This window comes from Scyliorhinus canicula, chromosome 7 (genome assembly GCF_902713615.1).
Source record: "Scyliorhinus canicula chromosome 7, sScyCan1.1, whole genome shotgun sequence".
Taxonomy (NCBI): Eukaryota; Metazoa; Chordata; class Chondrichthyes; order Carcharhiniformes; family Scyliorhinidae; genus Scyliorhinus; species Scyliorhinus canicula.
The window spans coordinates 53,685,489-53,704,989 of NC_052152.1; the positions used below are offsets into that span (position 1 = coordinate 53,685,489).

At 46.4% G+C, this 19,501-nt stretch overlaps 1 pseudogene; it reads right to left on the minus strand.

The window, feature by feature from the left end:
• LOC119969085 overlaps positions 1–11,609 on the minus strand; it is a 61,501-nt pseudogene extending 49,892 nt beyond the window's left edge.
• Between the last annotated feature and the right edge of the window lie 7,892 nt (positions 11,610–19,501).

Genomic DNA, 19,501 nt, shown 5'->3' on the forward strand with positions numbered 1-19,501 from the left:
ATCAGAGGACCATTTGGAGGAGTGTGCACAGCACTTGGGCATTGATTAAAGTGGCACCCAACTGAATTGTGTTATGAGGATAGATACACATGTTCGGAATCTTTCAATGATAATATAGAAAGTCAGGAAAGTGAAGCAATGAAGCACATTCATGTGAGATTAATGACCAGTCGAGGCAGTCATTGACCTCCTTACTTTAACCCCTTGTACTTAGCAGGCCAATTGTTCGCAGTGATAATGAAGCCCAGAGCATCTAGACTACTGGGCAAGCTGCCACAGCATGTTCAGGGATCTGGTGGACACACATTTGCCAATTTCCCCTAGAACTGGTGCCACAGGGACTGTGAGGCCATTCATTGCCAATGACTCTGAAAAGGACTTGTGCAGGATCTCGCAAAATGGCAATGCCCAAATGCATTCATGAGGTGACAGACGCCCTTTTTGCGAAGGCCCACAATTGCATGCATTTTTCCAAAGATCAAAAGAGCTAGCAGGTCAGAGCACTGGGCTTTGCTGAGATTTCCTGACTCCCACAGGTTCAGGGTGTTTTTGACTGTACTCATGTGGTTCTCAAAGCTCCCTGGCAACAGGCACTCCAATGCCTGAACAGGAAAGGATTCCACTTGCTAAATGTTCAGCTGGTCTCCGACCACAAGAAGTAAATGATGCATGTTTGTGCGAGATACCCAGGAAGCTGCTATGACTCATATATCCTGAGTAGATCGCAGATCTTTGATATTTTCAAGGGACCAGACATAGTTGTCTCCTGAGCAACAAAGGGTATCCGCAAAGGACCTGCCTGATGACACCCATGTGGTGGCCACAAATCCCCTGCAGAGAGAAGGTACAATGATTCTCAGATCGCTACTCGAATACCGGTCGAGTAGAGCATTGGCATCTAGGTTTTTATGCCTCAACAGACCTGGTGGAGCATTGCACTACACACCCAGAGGGTCTTCCGGCTTGTTGTCTGCTGCACATTGCACAACCTGGGGCTACAAAAGGGGGAGGAGTTGCCAGATGTAGACATGGAGGAGCTACATGTCTCCCCAATGAGGAGGACATTGAAAGGGATGAGGGTGGAGAGTTTGAGGAAGCCAAGTTTGCAAGGGAAGAAGCTATAGCCTGGTCCAGGTGAAGCAAGAATGCATGCGAAGCCCTCATAGCCACCAGCTTCATGAGAAAGATGATGAGTAGTATTTCTGCATCCCCTTGGACACATGCCCTCCCTCATGGACACACATAAACACCAACATTATTAACTCTGTCCTTGGAACCATGCACTTCAATCTGAGAGTGAGCTCTCAACCATTCTGCCAACCATTGTCCTGGTACTTTGAAGGATACTGAAGGCTCAGCAATGTCTGTCCTTGTTAAGAGGAGTTCCAGCCTGGGTGAGGGTTTAGGTGACTGGCAACACAGATCAGAAGGTACACCCTCTTGTAATGTAACATCGTAGTCACCACGGAAACCTAGTTGAATTAGAGACATCTCCACAATCCTCAAAGCACTCATAACTGTATGCCTTCAATCTCACCAAGCTCTCAAGTAGATCCATCTGTTAAAACAAGATAATGCATTCTGTGTCACATTGATGGTTTAACTGAGTGGTCACATTTGGGCCAAGGTAGCCATGGAAATTATGCAGGTCTAACTCCATTTCAACATTACTTAGTCCTTTGTGCCCCCTTCTCCTCCATCACATTGACTTTCGTCACATTCAGTCGGGAATGCTGGTGTACATTCATCCTGACCTTTCCATGGATTCGGAGCAGCTGATTATAACAATGTTCAGTTTTCCCTCATGGTCAGCCCTGGCCTTTGCCAGCTTCAAAAAGCAAAGACACCATGAGCCATTCAAAGTAATGCTTGTTTGATGATAAAGAGCACTCATCAGATTAATTTCAAAGAACAAAGAACAAAGAAAAGTACAGCACAGGAACAGGCCATTCGGTCCTCCAAGCCTGCGCCGACCATGCTGTCTGTCTAAACTAAAATCTTCTGCACTTGCCCTCTATTCCCTCTATTCCCATCCTGGTCCAAAGATGTGCAGGTTAGGTGGATTGGCCATGTTAAATTGCCCTTAGTGTTGGGTGGGGTTTCTGGGTTATGGGGATAGGGTGGGGGTGTGTACTTGGGTAGGGTGCTCTTTCCAAGAGCCGGTGCAGACCCGATGGGCCGAATGGCCTCCTTCTGCACTGTAAATTCTATGATTCTATGATTCTATGATTCATGTATTTGTCAAGATACCCCTTAAACGTCACTGAACAAAGAACTTATTCTGGGTTGCGTCCCATTGAGGCCCTCAAAATGTCACAGGCCACCATATGTGCTTTCAGAGCATGCTTCAAGGCTCCTTTCATTGCAGCACATGACCATTAGTATTTATCTTCGATGAGGGGAGGCTACTCAAAATGTGTGGCTCAGCTCTGCATCCCGACGTTCTGACGAGAACCCAGTGGCCACAATGCAGACAAGGTTAGAAAGGCAGAAGGTTGGAGGCTTGGGCACCAGCAAAATGAAATGCCATACGAGGTCAGAGCTCCGGCACTTATATATGAAACGGTGCTCACACTTCTCACTGAGCTGAGCAATTGTGCACTTTGAGAGTCGGTTACACCCTAGGCGGACAGGATTGCACACAATCTCTGAGTAAGGTCTCAGAGACTGGAAGTCCAAACAGATGACAGTGACTAAATGGAACATGAGGATCCATGACCTTTCTGCGTGCTTTGATGGAAATTAGGCCTTCACCTTACAATAGTGCAGACGAGACAGGTGAACACCTTCACCTCAATCATAAACAGGCAAGATTGAAGAATACATCAAACAGCACATCATGTGAACAAGATTCTTTACCCAGTCAGATTTGATATTAAGGATGAGGCATCAATGATGTTGCAAATGATAATAGCGTACTCGCACACTGTGGTGATATGGAAGCTGACAACATCGCTCTGACGTACCTGGTTTTGACATCTGCAATAAGTGGCTGTGGGAACCATTTCTCACACCTGCTGGACACAACACAGTTGATCATAAAGATGAGGCTTACTCAGAAGTTGTGAAATTGGTCGTATTCTATTTACAGTAATGCAAAGTATACATGTGGTTAACACACTTACCACTGTCATGCTCCTCGTGCTTCTTAAATTTCATAACCCTATTGCTACATCTTGGTGCATTCTTGACATCAGAGTGTAGGTGGATACAGACTGCTGACTGCTACATCCTGTTGCCTGTGAGGACCTGGCAGGTATCCTCTGGAGGGCCGAGAATTAGATGGTCCCTACCTGCTTTGGGTTTCCTGCTGCGGGGCTGGTGGTGATGAGGTAACAGGCAGAGGAGATTGGAATGAGCTGGATAATCCCGGAATCACCTGGGTGGATGGTACCGGGATTTCCCAGATGCTGGTGCCCCTCTCTATGGGCACCTGAGGGCCCCAGGCTGACTTCTTGAGGGTAAGGATATGCTGCAGTGAAATCAAGTTGCCCTGAACTGCTTTTGCGCAGCCACTGATGGATGCCATCAATTCCTACACTGTTCAAGTGCAGCTGCTGGCACATCGCAGGACCTCTGCCCTGGACCAAGTTCTCCATGGCAAACACCATTCTACCAGTATTGACCTCAGTATATTGGCATGCTGGTGCTAATACCTCAGACTGAATGTGGATGGACTCCTCCATCATTCATGCAATCTGTGCAAAGAAGCAGACAAACCCTCCTGATATACCCCTTGCCTGTCACTGAAGCTCCACCAACTGAGTTACGATCAAGTCCGGAGGCTCATCATCGGACTACTGAGTGCTGGCTTCCCTGGGCATCCCTTCCTCCACCTGCTGTGAACCAGATTGTGCTAACCAGCTTATGACCCCGAGGCTACTCCAGAGGCCCCGTCAAAGTGTGTGTCTCTGCACTGGTGAAGGGTGTGGATGAGCTCTGTGATGGTGCTTTGTTCTCCTCTTAAGACCATAAGACATAGGAGCAGAATTAGGCCACTTGGCCCATAAAGTCTGCTCCGCCATTCAATCATGGCTGATACCTTTCTCATCCCCATTCTCCTGCCTTCTCCCCATAACCCCTGATCCCCTTATTAATCAAGAACCTATGTATCGCTGTCTTAAAGACACTCAGTGATTTGGCCTCCACAGCCTTCTGCGGCAAAACGTTCCACATATTCACCACCCTCTGGCTGAAGAAATTCCTCCTCATCTCTGTTTTAAAGGATTGTCGCGTTACTCTGAGATTGTCTCGATGGAGGCCCCGATACGGGGGAACCATCGGTTTGTCCCAGGGAGCATTGATAGCGGATTTCTGGGCTGGCACAGGGCAGTGGTTAGGAGGTTGAGGGACCTGTTTGTGGAGGGGAGGTTCGCGAGCTTGGGGGAGTTAGAGGGGAAGTTTGGGCTCCCCCCGGGGAACATGTTTAGGTACATGCAGGTGAGGGCGTTTGCCAGGCGGTAGGTGGAGGGGTTCCCCTTGCTGCCCCCGCGGTTGTTTTGTTAATATTGTTGTGATGTTTATATTTTGTAAAAATTTCAATAAAAATTATTTAAAAAAAATAAATAAAAATAAATACTCTGAGATTGTGCCCTTTGGTTCTAGTTTTTCCTACAAGTGGAAACATCCTCTCCACGTCCACTCTATCCAGGCCTTGCATCCTACCTCAGTGCATTGGCATGCTGGTGCCATAACCTCAGACTAAATGTGGATGGACTCCTCCATCGTTTGTGCAATCTGTGCAAAGAAGCAGAAATGGAGAATCCCGCTCTGTAAGTTTCAATAAGATCCCCCCTCATCCTTCTAAACTCCATTCTCCAGGTGTTTATATCGTCCGAGCCGGGAGTTTTACTCGGCGCGACTCACCGGTCGCAGGGTAGGCGCCGATTTTTTTGCGTCACAGTTCCCATGCCGGCGTAGGCACTTAGCCTCCAAAATGGTGAATTCAGCCCTTAGTGTCAGAAATGGAGAATCCCACCCGGTTCAGACTCAGAATCTTCAACTGTTCCTCATACGACAAGCTCTTCATTCCAGGGATCATTCTTGTGAACCTCCTCTGGACCCTTTCCAAGATCAGCACATCCTTCCTTAGGTACGGGCCCCAAAACTGCTCACAATGCTCCAAGTGGGGTCTGACCAGAGTCTTAACCAGCCACAGAAGTACATCCCTGCTCTTGTATTCTAGCCCTCTCGACATGAATGCTAACATTGCACTTGCCTTCCTAACTGCCGACTGAACCAGCACATTAACCTTAAGAGAATCGTGAACAAGGACTCCCAAGTCCCTTTGTGCTTCTAATATCTTCAGCATTTCCATTGCATCCTCAAAGGTATCTTCAGGGCTGAAGATGAGGGCCTAGCTGGATGATACCCTTAGACGCTTTCCAGAGGTGCCTATGAAAGAAAGTAGAGATTACTTAAGCTAGGCAAGCAACGGGAAGATGTTTGTGCAAGGGATGAGAAAGATCCTCATTTGTGTTAGCTCCACCCATCTCACCACTGCCACATACCCAATCCCTGCCCTTTCCAGCCAACGTGATGGCACGCTTCCCATATGGAGTAAGGTCCTTAATTGCAGCCATTACACTCACAGTCCCTCCACTTTTTTGTGGGGTTTTCCTGTATGAAGACAAATGGAGAGTTTGTGATCAGGACACATGCCAAGGCAGATAATAAGGATGCCTGCCTTGTGTGGCTGGTGAGTGGAGCAGTGCATGGGATGAGGACATGATGTACACAGGTCAGGAGCTCAGGTGGAGTTGCAAAGGTGTGTGTGAGAGAGTCAGTGGTGATGTGCATTCAGTTGGCAATGTGTGAGATCCCTGTGGAGTGTCATCCTGTTTACGTCCTGATGGATTTGTGAATGTGTGATGAGATGGTTGCCTTACCCTGCCAGAAGAATGAGATAATTTGTTCTCTTCCTGCACTGGACAGCAGACCTTTTCTGCCCCACGTTTGCACTGACTGCCGAAGACACCGAGTGAGATTCGCCATTTCTGACACTAAGGGCTAGATTCACTGTTTTGGAGGCTAAGTGCCGATGCTGGCGTGGGAACTGTGGCGTTTTACAACGGCAAAAAAATCAGCACCAAACCCTCACCGATCCTGCGGCCGGTGAGGGGCTAGCAGCCACGCCGAATAAAACTCCCGGCTCTAACGATATAAACGCCTGGAGAATGGCTGGGTCTGTGGCCGTGCATGCGCACGGTGACGACCTGCAGCGGTCGTGCAGTAAAACATGCCGCCGGCCATACGCAGACCAAATAGTTCCCCTCTGGCCACCCCCTACTAGTCCCTCCCCCCAGTCATGGTGGAAACGCCCCCCCCCCCCTCCCCCTCTCCCCGGCAAGCAGCATGGCTCCTGGCCGACCTGTAGCGGCACTGGTGCAGTCCACAGCTGCCACGCCGGGTTCCCACTGCTGGGACCATGCGTGTCCCACGCAGTCAGGAACGCGGCCCATCGGGGGCAGAGCATAGAAATCTGGCGTCAAACCAGAGCCACCACGATTTCACCATCGGAAGGGATTTTCCGCTCGATCACCGATTACGATATCGGCGTCGGGCAATGGTGACTCCTGTCCAAATTGTTGACGCTGCGCAGAATTCATGGACTTCCACGACAGCAAAACAGGTGCTGCACCTGGATCGATTCAGCTACTATTGAGGTGTTAGCACTGGCGCCATGTGGAACACAATCGATTCCAATGAGAAACGGTGAGGGATTTGCCAATTTCGTGATTGATACTCAGGAGGCTGATAAGCTGCAGTCTCATATACACGCTTCACTCCCCACATACACCATCCCAGCCAACAAGAAGGCAGTAAGATGCGTGGCCCTACATTTTGCGGATGTAGATCTCGAGACCCTCCTGTATGCCGTGGAGGAGAGGCGGACGACCCTGTACCCTGCTGGGAAGAAGGCTGCCAGTTGCCACCATTTGCCGTGACTAGACACGTGTGACAGACGTGGTCAGCGCTATGAGCAACACTGTCCCGACCGGCCAGCAGTGCCAAAAAATACTGCACTACCTCCTTCGGGCGGCCGGGGTGAGTAGGCAGCACTGTGCCCTGGCACCAACCCTTGTCCTACTCAACCGTAAACCCCACCTCTCCAACCCAGAGTGCAGCCGAACCCCAATACTGCACTAACCAATGCCTAACCCATACTGGCCGCCATGGTCGGGTGCCCTGGCCACTGACGCCACCAGCTACCCAACCCTTGGGTTGTCTGCGTCGTGCTGTCTAACACTGTCATTTTATGTCCCCCCCCTCCCACCGCCCCAGGAGAAGGCTGCCCACATTCATGAGCGGAAGTAGACAGGAGGGGGACCGCTGGACCTGTAGCCCCTAACCATGGCAAGCAGAGGGCCTGGACGTGGTTTGTGGCCTGGAGGAAAGGGAGGTTGCCGGGGTGGAATTCGGCCATGGGCGAGGAATTGAAAACCTGCTTAGTTGCGGTTCCCATGACACGTGTGTCAAGTCACCCCCCATACCACTCTCACCCCCACCCTCACACCACCCTCATCTACACCCTCACCCCCACACCAACACCACCCTCGGTCCCACACCACCCTCACCCCCACACCATCCTCACCTGCAGACCACCCTCAAACTCAGGGTCGCAATCCGCGGGTGGGTTGCGGCACTCAGTCGCCGGGTTCCCGATCGCGGGAGAAACGCTCGACTGCCGCGACTGGCCTTTAAAAAGGCCGGCAGCAGCAGACTTTTGAGATTGACGGCCATCCCGCTCATGCATGCCGGATCCAGCAGTGCGCAGGCCGGGAGCCCAGCAGGGTGGACCGCCTCCTCCTGACGTCACCGCGCTGTCCAGTGCCAGATTTTTTCAGAAAATGACCAAGTCCCCCCACCGAGAGCGGAGGCAGAGAGAAGACCACGCGCCCTGTGCGCTGACGTCACGTGTTCTAGGCGTGGGAGAGTTTCTTCCATTTTGCAGCTGCCATTTTGCAGTGCTGGTGTGAATGCCTGGGCCTCTGGTGAACAGCCAGTGAAGAAAAAGCTGAAAAAAGGAACAAAGCAGCATAAAGATGATTACTTGAGGTCTGGATTATTAATTCTTCCACTGCAAATCAGCATTCAAAGTTCATGTGTGTAATATGCAGGGGAGCACAGGCAAATGAAAGTTTAAAACCTTCAAGACTTCAAATGGTGGGTTGGAGGACAAAACCTCTTCACTTTTTTTAATGCTTGCAGCAAGATCTTAAATCACCCTGAGCGGCTGCCTCCTGTTCTGCTGCTGCATACTCCGCTGCTGCATGGCCCCTTTGCCTAAGCTTCCTCCTCCTGGGCAGCTCCAGCTCGTACAGACACAGGCCATCCCCCAGGGCTGTGGCGACTAGCAGGAAGGCCACCATCGCTGGTTGAATTCCAATATCCATTGTCTCTAGGGGGTGAAAGGCCGACATGTTGGTATGGTCCGTACCCCCGTGCCCAACCAGGTCAAATGGGCTACATGGTAGCCCCGGCTGGCACTGCGGTCCCTGCCCCTCATTCCCCCTCGCCCCCTCCTCTCCGCACCCCAGGCCCCATTGGTGCCCGGCACTGTCGTGGCTTCTGGCCCTGGCGTCCATCCCTGCTGCCAGGGGTATGGCTGGATGGCACTGCCCTTGCCAGCAGTGCTATCTGCAGCCCCCGCTCGGTTCTCCCATTGGGGCTACAATGGAAGTTGTCCTTGGGTGGGCCGCCTGATACCCGGCCAGCAGGTTGTGTATGGGTGGGGGATATATGATGGAGGGTGGGGTGTGGGGGTGGATTGTGGGGTGGATGCACCCATACGGCCGGTGTCATTTTACAGAACCATGGCTAAGGTGGGTGGTCAGTGGGGTATGCAACAAGACGTCTGTCTGCATGCCGTGGCAATGACAGTCCATGCCTGGACACCGCCCCAGTCCCATGGGGGGTCACCCCGGCCCCATTGCCCTTCCCTCCCCCCATCACCACTCACCCACACACCCCTGTGCCCTGCAGGGCCCACCCCCAACAGAGCCAGCCTGGCCAGAGTGAGGACCAGCAGCCCATGGTCACGCCCACTCCGTGTCCTACCTGCTCTCTCTCTCTCATGAGCCACGATGCCAGCTTCACGATTTTTAAAAGCACACGTGAACCTTGCTGTGGAGAATTCGGTCCATTAGAGGCGGAGAATCACAGAGGCCCTGGAGAATATCAGGTAGGGCCCGATTATATGCCAACGTGCGTTCTAAACGAATTGACGCTGCTGTTGAGGCGATGGAGAATTGTGATTTGCCATAAAATCAGCGCCCGCCGCAATTTCGGCATCGGAACCGATTCACCGCCCAATCTCATTTCCCGATTCCAGCGTCAGCCAACAGACAATCCCGCCCAATATTTTCAAGCATGGAAGTGAAGAATAAAAATCCCGTTTCAGCCAATCGTCTCTTCAGAAATGCAAACGAGTTAGCCCATTTATTTGGTCATAGGAGTTGGCCACCCAATTGTTACATTAATTAACAATAAGAAATTTAAATATCTAATCAGTTTCTTTCTCATGGGATTAGTTGAGGAAGAATATTAGTGTGGACACTGGAGAACTCTCTGTGCCAATTTTTCTTTGGACAAGGTTACAATCACAAAACTGGCGTTTTCCATCCTTGCTCTTGCTACTTATATCTTTTGGCAGCTACCATTTACATTTTATGAACAATGAAAGAATGACTATTTAACAAAGTATAATAAAAGTGAATTAATTTTACTTTGTGCAGTATTAGTTAAAAGAAAGATTTTATTACCTTATTTCACTCCTTAGAAATATCTCAAAGTGATTCCAAATTATCATTTACTTTTTATTGAACTGCAATGACTGTTGTTATGCAACCTTTTTATACAAAACGATCTCCCACAATTGGCAACAACATAAATGTCCAGTCATCATAGAATCCTTACAGTGCAGAAGGAGGCCATTCGGCTAATCGCGTCTGCACCGACCCTCTGAAAGTGCAGCAGACCTGGGCCCAATCCCCAGCCTAATCCCCGTTAGCCTTCCTCACTTTTGCATGCTAAGGGGCAATTTAGCATTGCCAATCCACTTAACCTGCACATCTTTGGACTGTGGGAGGAAACCGGAGTACCCGGAGAAAACCCACGCACACACGGGGAGAATCTGCTGATCTTTGTGAGGGGTTTCCAAGATGGAAGGAGCAGTGATCACAAAGATACACAAAGCTCTATTGAAGAACTAAACTAATTTTATTAACACTACTAAATTTGAGTTTCACACTTATTCTGAATAGCAAACATACATGTAAGAATTAAACTACACTCACTAACACTATCTCTATCTACTAATTATAGCTATTATATCTTAACTAATTCTGCAATACACTATGAATCTTATCTTCTTCAGCTCCAGTCTAAACTCCTCCCCTTAGTTTAAGAGCCAGTGCAATTTATGGTACTGTCCCTTAGCTCCCTCTAGTGGCTCGGCTTAACATAACATTAACTCTTCACATGCTGTACATTTTTATGATGTCACATTCCCCCTTTCTTTGAGAAAAATGTTGGCTATACATTTTGTTGTTTACAGTATTATACAACATGTCAACAATGATAGATCTAATGTTAGATTTACAGATTTAATCTATTTGGAGGTTTCCTACGTCTTGTAGACCTTCTTAATGTTACAACAGTGTTATTTGAATTATCTTATACATTTGACAATATAGCTTTTGGGAAGTCATTTGTAGGAAATATGAGTTGTTGACTCATGGTAGCTGATTCTGTGAATGTAACAGGTTGTTTGAGTTTCAAGAGGTCTTTTCTGTTTCTACGAAAAATCTTTCCAGATTCTGTTCTGATCACGCATGATCTTGGTGTGAGATCATTGGATACTTTCGCAATGTCCATCCATCCACCTTCAGGATTATGAATACGTACGATATCACCTTCTTTGAGTGCAGATAGTGGTTTGGATTTTTGTCGTAATACCTCTTTTGCCTTCTTTTCAATTGCTGCATGTTTTTATGCACGACTTGTTCATCTTTGTTTGGAACTATTATAGTTGGCAACGTAATACGTATTCCTCATCCCATCAATAGTTGTGCTGGAGAAAGCCCCGATGACAATAGTGTAGCCCTGTATGCTAACAGTGCTAAGTCAAAGTCCTTTCTGTCCTCCATAGCTTTTTTGAGAAGCTGCTTCACAATTCCCACCCCTTTCTCAGCTTCCCCGTTTGCCTGCGGGTATAGTGGGCTAGAAGTTATATGTGCGAAGTTATAGTCATTGGTAAATTGTAATCACTCCAGGCTGCTAACACACGGTCCATTGTCTGTGACAACAGTAACTAGTATGCCATGTCTGGCAAATACCTTTTCATTCCTCTGACAACTGAATACACTGTTGAGTGGGATAATTTGATGACCTCCGGAAAATTTGAGTAATAGTCAATGGTTATCAAATAATCACAGCCTTGAAAGTAAAATATATCCATGGCAACTTTTGTCCATGGTTGAGTAACTAGTTTGCTTTCCACCAAGGTCTGCTTACATTGTGCCAGTTGGTGCATTTGGCATATCCGACACTGTTGAATGTAGTTGTCTATATCCTTGTTGATTCCCGGCCAATACCCCGATTGCCATGCTCTTCTTCTACATTTCTCAATGCCTTGATATCCTGTGAGGATTTGTGCGAGAATGTCTTATCTAAGACATGATGGAATTACAATGTGGTCCCCTTTCAATAGGATGTTGTCTATTGCTGTCAGGTGTTCTCCGATGTTGTGAAAGTTTGCACATTTCTCTTTAGGCCAATCAGTACGTCGATATTGTATCACTTGCTGAAGTGCCATTTCTCTTAGAGTTTCTGCCTTGATTATCTGTAGTTTAGCATCTGTGACAGGTAGCAATGCTGTGATGAAGTTACCTTGTACTTCAATACTGAGTACTATGTCAACAACTTTGGTATCCTCGTGCATTGTGGCTCTCGATAACGTAAGTACTGCATCTTTTGAACAAGGGAAAGAGTTGGCAGTGTGAATTCACTGCATGAGGTTTAGCTGGAAACAAGCATTTAATCCAATAAGTAAGGAATTTGTGACACCCATAATTTCAAAATCAAGTGGAATTTTAATGTCACCACTCTGAACTATGAGGTAGCATGAACCTTTTGTTGCTATTTCATTTCCATTGTAGTCTGTTAATCTTCAATGTGTCCTTTTTATATTTTGGACGGGTTGCTACTTTGCCCAAATCCGATTCTATTATCAGATTAGCGCGTGCCTCCGGCTTTACCTGCAGATACGGACGGAGAATTGCCGGGTCGATGACCACACATGCACATGGCGGCGACCTGCAGCGGTCACGCCGGACAACATGGCGCCTCACAGCGCCAGGGACCCCAGTTCGGTTCCAAATTTGAGTTATTGTCTTTGTGCAGTTTCTAGATGTGACATTATACAAATGTACAGCATGTGAAGTGTTAATGTTATGTTAAGCCTGGTCACTAGAGGGAGCCAAGGGACAGTACTATAAATTGCACTGGCTCTTAAACTAAGGGGAGGAGTTTAGACTGGAGCTGAAGAAAAGATTTATTGTGAATTGCAGAGTTAGTTAAGATATAATAGTTATAATTAGTAGATAGAGATAGTGTTAGTGAGTGTAGTTTAATTCTTACATGTATGTTTGCTATTCAGAATAAGTGTGAAACTCAAATTTAGAAGTGTTAATAAAATTAGTTCAGTTCTTCAAAAGAGCTTTGTGTATCTTTATGATCACTACACCTTCCATCGTGGAAACCCCTCACAAAGATCACCACATGGTACAAAGGGTGTATTCCAGAAAAGGAAACAGTAAGAAAGAAGAAAGAAAATAAGTCAGCACAACGCTACACATTTGAAAATCTGCAAAGAACAAAATAAACAAGACCAAAATGGATGCTGCGCACCCAAAAAACGGCACTGCCCCCAATTTCGGCATCAAAACGGATTCTCCGGCCCATCGCTAAATGCGATTTTGGAGTCGGCAATTGGAGAATCCAGCCTGGTGCCGAACCTGGACTGATTCTGCTACTGTTAAGGGGCTAGCACTGGAGCCACATGGAACACAATCGACTCTAATGAGAAATGATGCCGGATTTGCCAGTTTTGAGATTGACACTCAGAAGGCTGACAAGTTGCAGCCGCATATACACACGGCCTTCCACACACACCTTCCCAGCCAACAAGACGGCAGCAAGGAGAGCAGCCCCAAGATTCACCGATGCCTTGCTGGAGACCTTCCTGGATGCAGTGGAGAAGAGGAGGATGACTCTGTACCGTGGCCCGGGAAGGAAGCTGCCAGCTGCCGCCGTTTTCCGTGCCTGGATGCAGGTGGCAGACGCAGTCAGCACCATGGGCAACGCCGTCCGGTCCGGCCAGCAATGCCAAAAAAAACTGCACGACCTCCTCATGGCGGCCAGGCTGAGTAGGCAACACAATGCCCCGGGCACCAAATCCCACCCACACACCTGTAACCCTACCACCCCACCCCACCCTCCCAAAGGGCGGGCGAACCCCCACCCTGCAGCACATGCCGACCGTCATGGCCAGGTGCTCTGGCCACTTGAAGCCACCAGCGACCCATCCCTGGGTTCCATGCGCCTGACTGTCAAACGCTGTCGTTTTCTGTTCCCACCCCCCCCAGGAGAAGGCCGCTCACAACCGCTGGGAGCGGGAGAAGACAGGAGGGGAACCGTTGGAACTACGGCCCCTAACCATGGCAGAGCAGAGAGCCATGGACGTGGTCGGCGGCCGGAGGAAAGGGAGGTTGCCGAGGTGGAATTTGATCGCAGGCGAGGAAGTGAGATCCCGCTTAGTTGCGGTTCCCTGTGACATGTGTGCCAACACCCCCCCCCCCCGACACCACCCTCCCCCACACCACCCTCGCGCTACACCATCCTCACTCTAGACCATCCCCACACCACCCTCAACCTACCCCACCCCCACCCCCTTACCCTACACCACCCCCACCCCCTCAGCCTCCACACCCCCATCCACTTGAACACAACTTGGAGGAAGTACTGAGGGTGGCAAGGTCGCAGAATATACTCTGGGTGGGGCACTTCCATCACTAAGAGTGGCTCGGTAGTATCATTACAAATCAAACTGGCTGAGTCCTAAGGGACATTGCTGTACGACTGGGACTGCAGCAGCTGCTGAGAGAACCAACAAGAGGGAAAAACATACTTGGCCTCATCCTCACCAACCTGTCTGCTGCATGACAGTGTCAGTGGAAGTGACCACCGCACAGTTCTTGTGGTGACAAAGTCCCATCTTAACATTGAGGCTACTCTCCATTGTGTTGTATGCCACTACCACTGTGCTAAATTAGATTGTCTTCCAACTGATCTAGCAACTCAAGATTGGGCATTACTCAAGCACAATCTGTAACCTCACGGCCCTACATATCCCCCTCTCTACCATTACCACCAAGCCAGAGAACCAACCCTGGTTCAATGAAGAGTGCAGGAGGGTCTGCCAGAAGCAGCACCAAATATATCTAAAAATGAGGTATCAAGCTACAATACAGGATTACTTGCATGTAAATCAACATAAGCAGCAAGTAATAGACGGAGCTAAGCGATTCCACAATCATCAGATCAGTTCTAGGTTTTGCAGTCTTGCCAATTCATCTGTGTATGGTGATGGACAATTAAACAACACCACAACTATCCCCATCCTCAATGATGGAGGAGCCCAGAACATCTGTGCAAAAGATAAGGCAGAGGCATTCGCAACAATTTTCAGCCAAAAGTGCAGAGTGGATGATCCATCTCAGTCTCCTACAGAGGTCCCCAGCCTCACAGATGCCAGTCTTCAGCCAATACAATTCACTCCACATGGTACCAAGAAATGACTGAAGGCTCTGGATACTGCAAAGGCCAAGGGTCCTGACAATATTCTGGCAAAATGTACTGAAGACTTGTGCTTCAGAACCTACCGCGCCCCTAGCCAAGCTGTTCCAGTACAGCTACATTGGTATATCCTTGCAGTATGGAAGATTTCCCAGGTATATCATGTACACAAGAAACAGGACAAATCCAACCCAGCCAATTACCGTTCCATCAGTCTCCTTTCAATCAACAGCAAAGAGAGGTAAGGGGTCGGCAACAGCGCAATAACCTGCTTACAGACGCTCAGTTTGGATTCCGCCAGGATCATTTAGCTCCTGGATTCATTGCAGCCTTGTTAAAACATGGACAAAACAACTGAATGTCAGATGTTTGGTGAGAGTGCCTGGCCTTGATATCAAGGCAGCATTTTACCTAGTATGACATCAGGGAACCCTAGCAAAATTGGTGTCAGTGGGAATCAGGGGGAAACCTCTCCATTGGTTGGAGTCATACTTGGCACAAAGGAAGATGGTTCCGGTGGTTGGAGGTTAATTATCTCAACTCTATCACTTGTCAGTACCTTTAAGAGTACCTTTGAGCACACTTGAGAGTACCTTTAAGAAATGGGTGTTTATAAATGGGTATGTATATAAATATCTGTAGTGAGAGTACCTTTAAGAAATAGTGTTTACTATTGCAGTGATGTCAGAGAGTGGGTGGAGTGGGGCTGTCTGTCAGCTTTTAACTTTTGTTTTAGGCTGTTTGCTGCAGAGTGTGTTTTAGTTTCGTTTTCAGAGCTGGGTAGCTGCAGTCACAACCAGAAGGGGTAGTAGTCTCTCTCTCTGTAATCTAAAAACTGTAAATCAATAGTTTGGTGATTTAAAGTAGTGACTTTAACCTGATGTGCTTCTGTTAAAGGTCTTTTTTTGAGTCTTATGGATGTTAAAAGGACAGCTTAAGGATTACTTAGTGTTTTATTCTTTGGGGGTTGCATTTGAATTAATGGTTGCTAAGATATCCACTGTATGTTTTAAAAAGGTTAACATGAGTTCATAGGATAAACATTATTTTGCTTTAAAAAATACTGTTCCATTTCTGCTGTACCACATCTATCGAGTGGGCCGTGTGTTCCCCATACCACAATCTATTAAAAGTTGTGGATCAGGTGAACTCCATTATACACTTTGGGGTTCTCTAAACCCTGACCCATAATAAATTGGGGGCTCGGGGGGGGATAAAAGTCTATCTATTGGATTGGCTTAGTGAACTTAAAGACAGTGAGGGGTGAGCATATTATGGTTGCTTTTCAGGTGTGGTATTCTAGTTTAAGTAGGGAGTGTATTGTGGACAATGGCTCTTTCAGAGGCTTAGAAGTTTTGGGGGATGGAGACGGTCACACACAGTACCTTACGGACAGAGTCTAAAAACAGAGTGTTAGATTTGGCAAAAACATTGCAATTAACATTACCTGACCAAATTCGAAAAGATGAGGTAATCATGGCGGTGACTAAGCATTTAAAGTTGCCTGAGATACAGTTTGACTCATTGGAAATGGCAAAAAATTTAGTTACAATTAAACAAATGGAACACGAGAAAGAATTAAAGCAGCTTGAATATGAAAGAGAGGAAAAAGAAAGAGAGAGTGGAAAAAGAAAGAGAAAGAGATAGAGAGGAAAAAGAAAAGGAGAGAGAAGAAAGGAGAAAAGAAAGAATAGCCCTACCAGAACAAAAAGAAAGAGAAAGGGAGATACAGATCAGGGAAAAAGATAAAGAGAGAGAGTTTGAACTTCAGAAAATGGCCATGAAACATGACAGTCAGTTAAAATTGGCAGACGTAAAAGGAAATGTACAGTTGGATGATAGTGATGAGGGTACTGAGAAAGAGCATCAAAGTCAAAGGCTTGGTGGGAATCTATTTAAATATATCCAAGCATTGCCAAGGTTTGATGAGAAGGAGGTTGAAGCCTTTTTCATTTAATTTGAGAAGGTAGCTAAACAAATGAAATGGCCACAGGACATGTGTGTATTACTGATTAAACAAAGCTGATAAGTAGGGCTAGTGAAGTGTTTGCATCTCTACTGGAGGACGTATGAGGAAGTGAAAAAATACACCTTAGGTGCATATGAACTGGTGCCTGAAGCCTACGGACAAAGGTTTAGAAATTTAAGGAAATAATTTGGTCAAACATACATGGAGTTTGAAAGGCTCAAACATAGTAATTTTGATAGGTGGATAAGGGCTTTGAAAATAGACCAAACGTATGAAGCTCTCAGAGAAATTATACTTTTGGAGGAGTTTAAAAATTCAATTCCTGATGTAGTGAAAACTCATGTGGAAAAGCAGAGGGTTAAAACTGTGAGGTTAGCAGCAGAAATAACAGGTGATTATAAATTAGTTCATAAATCAAAGCTTGGTTTCCGACATCAGTTTCAGCCTGTGAGGGATAGAAACTGGGGACATGGGAAATACCCGTGGTAAAGGTAAAGGTGATCTGATGGGAGACAATAAGGAGAGTGTACCTCAGATTAAAGAAGAAATCCAGGACTGGAAAAGGAATGAAAATTTTCAAATGTTTTCACTGTAATAAACTAGGCCATGTAAAGTCACAGTGTTGGTGGTTGAAGAAATGCACTGGGAAGGCTGATGTGGTAAAACAGGATAAGACAGTGGGGTTTGTTAAAGTTGTAAAGGAAAGCCCAAGGGAAGCGAAGGAGGTGCAAAGATTGCATAGCCTGATCAAGAGGTGATCGATAAGAAGGTGCCAGATCTCTTTAAAGAATTTACTTGTGTGGGTAAAGTTTACTCATGTGTATCAGAAGGAGCAGGTAAAGAAGTCACAATTTTAAGAGATGCGGGAGCTAGTCAATCTTTAATGGTTAGAGATGAGCAGTTATGTAGTTTGGGAAGAATGTTGCCAGAAAAGGTGGTAATATGTAGAATTGAGAGTAAGAGGAGTAGTGAGAGGAGTAGTGTTCCATTATATAAGGTAAGGTTGGAAGTCCAGTGAAGAGTGGTGAAGTGGTAGCAGGAGTAATAGAGAAACTATCTTGTCCAATAATACAGTTTATCTTGGGTAATGATGCAGCTGGATCGCAGATGGGAGTGATGCCTACTGTGGTTGATAAGCCAGTGGAAAATCAGGCAACTGAGTGTTGAAGGACGAATATCCTGGGATTTTTTCCAGATTGTGTAGTAACAAGGTCGCAAAGTCACAGGTTAAGACAAGAGAAAAAATCAAAGAGTGAAGATGAAGTTGAAGTGCAATTATCAGAAATGATTTTTGATCAGATGGTTGAATAAGAACAAAAACAGGTGGAGGACGAGGTGGATATTTTTAGTTCAGGAAAAGTAGCGGAGTTACAACAGAAAGATGTAGAAATAAAACGGATGTATCAGGAAGCATACACGGAAGAGGAATCTGAGTGTATACCAGAGTGTTATTACGGTAAAAGTAATGTCTTGATGAGAAAATGGAGACCTTTACATATGCAGGCGGATCAAAAGTGGGCAGAAGTTCATCAAGGAGTATTGCCGGTAGGGTATAGAAAGGAGGTGTTGCGAGTTTCACATGAGGTACCAGTGGGAGGTCATTTGGGAGTAAGGAAAACTCAAGCTAAAAGCCAAAAACATTTATATTGGCCTGAACTACATAAAGATGTAGTTAAATTTTGTCAATCATGTCACACATGTCAAGTGATCGGGAAACCCCAAGCAGTGATAAAACCAGCCCCCTTAATACCCATTCCAGTATTTGAGGAACCTTTTACAAGGGTGCTAATTGATTGCCTAGGACCACTTCCTAAAACAAAAAGTGGGAATCAATATGTTTTGACTATAATAGATGTGTCTGCTAGGTTTCCAGAGGCCATTCCAGTACATAATATTACAGCTAAAAAAATTGTGGAGGAGTTATTTAAATTCTTTACTAGATATGGACTACCCACAGAAATACAATCGGATCAAGGATCAAATTTTACCTCAACGTTATTCAAAGAAGTTATGGATAGCTTAGGAATAAAACAATTTAAATCAACTGTGTACCATCCAGAATCGCAGGGAGCGTTAGAAAGGTGGCATAATACATTAAAGACAATGTTGAAGGCTTATTGTCAAGAATATCCAGAGGATTGGAATAAAGGAATTCCATTCGTACTGTTTGCAATTAGGGATGCACCTAATGAGTTAACCAAATTCAGCCTTTTTGAATTAATCTTTGGTCATGAGGTAAGAGGACCACTTAAATTGATGAGTGAGAAATTGGAAATTGCATTATTGGATTCCGTGTTAAATTTTAGGGAATGATTAAATAGAGCAGGTGAATTGGCTAGACAACATTTAAAAGTTGCAAAAAATGTGATGAAACGGGTAGCGGACAAGAAATTCAAAGTTTGTCGATTTGCCATTGGAGATAATGTTTTAGTGTTGTTACCAATGGTAGGTGAACCTTTAAAAGCAAGGTTTTGTGGACCTTATCAGATTGAAAGTAAATTAAGTAAGGTGAATTATGTGGTACAAACACGAGATAGAAGGAAGGCTCACCGAGTGTGTCATGTGAAAGGTACTTTGAAAGGGAAGGTGAGAAAAAGGAGGTTTTCATGATTCTAACTCAAAGTAACAAACCAAATCCAGATGACTGTGAATTTGACATACCTCAAATTAAAT